Raw genomic sequence first — 4,700 nt, 5'->3', positions numbered from 1 at the left:
CGAGGGACGCCCCGCCGTGGGGAGCCGCCGTCCGCCCCCGATGTAAGGGGCGGGGGCGACACCCGCGCGGCGAGAGGCCGGCCTCGGTAAGCTCCCGGACGCGAAGGGGTGAATCGGCAGCGGCGGCGAGGAGGCCGCGCGCAAGACGGGAGGCCCCGCGAGGAAAGGGCGCGGGCGCGCGGCCGGGCACCCCGTGGAAGGGCCGAGGGCGCAAGGCGGGCCGCCGGGAAAACGCACGGGGATCCCACCGCCACACACGAGGGCGGCCCCGCGACGCCCGGGACGCCGACCGGCCTCGGCCACCCTCCCGCGAGCCTGGCCGCTGCCCGGCCCCCTCCGCCGGGGGCCCCCCGCGCGAACTTGGCGCCGCCGAGGGGGAAACCCCCCCCGACGGCGTCCGTCTTTCTCTTTCTCCAGCCGTCCGGTCGCGGCTCGGGAAAAACCCACACCCCGGGGAACGACACCCCCGAGCGAGGCGGCCCCAACCCGTGCCCGCGCGGCGCCCACCGGCCGCGGCTCGGGACGGGAGCGGGCGGAGAGCCGCTCGACGCGGAGAAGCGGGAGGCGTCGGAGGCCGAGCCGCCCCGCCCCACACACCTCGCCGCGCGGCGTCAAGCGCCGCACGCGCCCACAGCAACGCGGCCTCAAAACCGCGCCGGGGATGCCGGGCCCGGGCCCGTGCGTGACCCTCCCCCGACTCGGTGGGGGGAGGCGCGGGCCGCGGTAGGCCGGGAGAGCACCGCTCGGGGGCCCCTCGCCACACGGAGCGGAGGGGCCCCCTTGGCTGGCCAAACTGACACGCGCAGATGAGGGGCGGCGGCTGGGGGATGCGGTACCCCAAGGCACCCTCTTCGGATCGCTAGAGAAGGCTTTCTCACCGAGGGGGGCATCGCCCCCGACCCGGGACACGCCCCGTCGGGCACGGGCCAGAGCGCTCGGACGCCGGCGCCTGGGGTTGGGGGTCTGCGGTACGGGTAAGAGGGAGACGGACGACGGCCTCCGCGAACGGAGGCCTCAGGCGGGAGCACAGCGCGCACAACGACACGAGGGCGAAAGACGCCGTCGTCCACGAGTAGCGTGAGCGCGCCGCACACCCCTTCACAGACAGCCAGCGGCCGGAAATTCACCGGCCCCGGGCCGCCACGACCGCCCGCGCGGCACCTGCCCCCAGCAGCGTGGGGACGGGTGAGACGCGGCACGGCGCCCGTCCGAGTCGGGCCCCGAACGCCAGACGCGAGCAGGGGGCACACGACGAGGCACCCGCCGCCTCCCCGCGAGCGGGGAGAGGGAGAATGCCTCCTTCCCTCCTTCGACCTTACCGACTCGACCCCCGCACACACACTTGACCGGGATTGACCCGACGGGGCCGCCGGGAGCGGGAAGCGACGCCACCGACTCGGCCTCGGGCACCTGAGGGACGACCTGGAACGCTCCAGGGGCACCACCAGAGGGCCGGGCGAGGCGCGCAGGGCGCGACGGCGGGACGGCCCTCCCCGCCGCGGGGAGAGCCGCAACGCGAGACACGGCCGAGGCCGGGCGGAGAGTGTCCGCTGCGTCAGGAGACCCCTGGCCCCGCCGGCGCCGTGAGGCAGGAGGCGGGGGGGAACGGGGTCGGGCCGGAGTCCGCACCCCTGCCTTCCACACACCGCCATCGGGCGGGCGGGAGAGGCGAGGGGCCCGCAGGCAGAGCGAGAAGAGCGGTCCCATTCGCCATGAATGTCCGTCCCTCGTCTGGCGCGGCTTAGGCCCGGCCCGGGAGAGCGCGACGTCACCACATCGATCGGAGAACACAACGGGCAAAGAGGCCACGGGGGAAGGTAGCGCAGCGAGGACAACGATCAGAGGAGCCTGCTTCAGCCTCGCCGCACACCCCACTTCCCGCAGGGCTCGGCTGGCGGCGAGGGCCCCGCGAGGAGGCAGCGCCTGCCAGCCGCAGAACGGGGCACCTAGGCACCCGGACCGCGCCCGTGTGAATGCACGGCGAGGGGGGCGCGCGCGGCGAGACAACCCCGCAACGCCTGCCACCCCCCGCCACCCTCGGGTACCAGAGACCGGAGGGCTTCGTGTCGACCGCGGGTCCTCCGGGAACGCCTGGATTACGCGCGAGCCGGCGCGCAGGCCCAAGCGGGCGGCTCACGAACCAGAGACGGGAGGGCCCGGGCACCGGGCGGCGGGCGAGCGCCCCGCGGGGGGGCACCCCACGCGCTCGCGCCGAGGAGCCCGGCCCCCGTCGGGGACCGTTCGCCAGAGGACTGCGTGTCCACACCTCTCCGGTGGCACAAAATGTCGATCTCTGGCGAAAAAAATCACCGCGCCCGTCGGCGGCGCCTATCCACGGACCTCAGCGGCCTCCTCGGAACGGGTCTCGGGCCACCGGACCCCGGTCACCACCCCATCCCCGCTAGCGGGAGGAGCGGCTGGGCCACCTGGTCGACCCCCGAAGCAGGGGAGCCCCGAAGACAGGCGAGGAGGGCGAGGAGACGAGATACTCCCCACCGCAACGGTCGCAGGCGCGGGCAGGGGCCGCCACGAACCACCGCGCCTCCGAACTGGGACTCGGGGAGGGGGCGTGAGGGGAAACGTACCACCGAGGCGCCTCCGACGAACGGGCCTCCGACGGCCCACCCCCACCGGCCCGGCCGCCCGGCCGCCCGGTCTCTGGGGACGGGAAAACGGGGGAGGAAAAGTCGAGTCGGACCGACCGGGACCCGCGCGTGCCCCCCGTCCCGGTCCACCTCGCCCTCCACGTGCCTCCCCGCAGGGCCCGGCCCCGGTCCCCGCCGCCGGAACGGGACTCCGGAGAGTCGCGTCCGGCGACACCGTCCCCCGCGAGCACGCACGCGGGCCGGGGACTCCCTCCCCGGCCACACGCGCGGGCGGCGTACGGTCAACGTCTCCCGATCGGGACTTGGGTGAAAATTCCCGCGGAGGGGCGTCCGACGACAGGCCCGCGGGAAGGACCGCGGACGGGCCCGCGGGGCCCTGGCCGGGCCATCCCGCGCGGCCCCGGGTCGGCGGGCAGCCTCCGGAGCGGGACGCGGGGGAGAGAAAACAAAGTGCGATCGACACGGAAGGGCCGACGCCGGGCAGGCCCGGCCGCGGGCCGGGCGGGCGGGCCGGCGCGCGGGCGCGTCCCGCCCTCTCAGCGTTCCTCCGCGAGCGGAGGGGCACGGGCGAGCGCCGGTCGACGCGACCGGGCAGCCCGGGGGACGGGCGGCGGTCACTCCCTCAGAAACCTGCACCTCCAATCTCCGGCGAACGGGCGACGCGCCGTCTCCACGGCACCACCGGGACGATTCCGCCGGTGACGCCGGCCGCCCGCGACGCCTCCCCGGGCACAGCGGCCAGATCCCTCCCCTTGGCGCGGTCGCCGGAGCTCCGGAGGGAAGGGACGATATAAAAGCGGCCGCCAGGTGGCGCCCGACAACCGGAGCGAACGTCAGCGGGACGGATCCGGATCGCGAGCCGGCGAGGGCGCCCCGCCGCCGGCACGGTCGCCGGACCTCGTCCCGGCCCACCTCGGATGGCCTCTCCGGGCCCGGAGCGGGCCGGCTTCGGCCACCGAGCTCCCGGCCGCCACGACGCGACCCCGGCCGCTCAAGGGGGACCCGGGGCGGGCGGGGGAGGGGGGAATCTTGGGTTTGGTTTCGTTTTCTTCCTTTTGCGCGAGATCTTGATCGAAAGACAGCTCACGTGCGACGCCGTATTCGTCTCGGACACACGTGGTAGCCAGTCCACGGGGACCCACCTCCTGGAGTACCGTATTTTGCACTGTATAACGCCCCCCCCCCCCCCCGGTAGACCGCGCACCCACGTCTTTGGCCCAATCTTTCGAGGGGGGGGGGAGGACGTTTCCTTTTAATCCCCTCCCCCCCCCCCGTGTGTCTTTACGTTTCGGTACCCATCTTCTGCATCACAAGGGAATTCTAGCGTCCAGTCTTTGACGCGTTCCAGTATGAGAAATTTTACGTAACGAGTAATTACAGAACGCAAGAACAGGTGCGAGGTTCGAGACGTTTCACGTACCGGTCACACCCTCAAGGCCTTTTACGCACCCTTGAAGGCCAAGAACTCTTGGCCGCTGCCAGTTCCTCCCGAGTTCCACAAAACCGATGATCCCACGCCAGGGTATTGACTTATCGGTCATGCGGATATCGTGATCGACGTCTAGGATCACGCTTTTAACTCAGAAGCGTCAATAAAAGAATGAAAAAATACTCAACCACGTACGGAATCGGCCCGAGCCGCGTAGAACGCGCATCCTCATCTTCCCCTCAGACACTCGGGCCAAACGGTGCGCATTATACACGGCGATTTACGGCATCTGTTTCCTATCTGGAACTTCGGACCTCTCCCTCTTCTCTATGTCTCCCCCGCCCCCTTTTAATGTCTCAATGACAGTCCACGGTCAATACCATTCCATATCAGCTTCAGGTGTACCGCACAGCGGTTAGACATCTAGACAGTGCAGGAAGCGATCCCCCGGACCGGTACCCACCCGGCACCACGTACACGGTCACGACCACATCCTCGGTCGTGTTCCCTCTGCTCGACACGCCCGTGGCTATTTCTTTATCCCTTCCCCTTCGGCACCCTGCCCCCAACGCCGTCCCCGCACCATCGCCCCGACCACACGATCCGGTCCCCGTGTGACACCGTCCACGGTGATCGCCATAGGGTCGACTACATTCCTTACGCCG

This window comes from Rhinolophus sinicus, unplaced genomic scaffold (assembly GCF_057876585.1).
Source record: "Rhinolophus sinicus isolate RSI-liver-muscle unplaced genomic scaffold, RSI-T2T HiC_scaffold_19, whole genome shotgun sequence".
Classification (NCBI taxonomy): domain Eukaryota; kingdom Metazoa; phylum Chordata; class Mammalia; order Chiroptera; family Rhinolophidae; genus Rhinolophus; species Rhinolophus sinicus.
Note: the sequence above shows the minus strand (reverse complement) of the source record.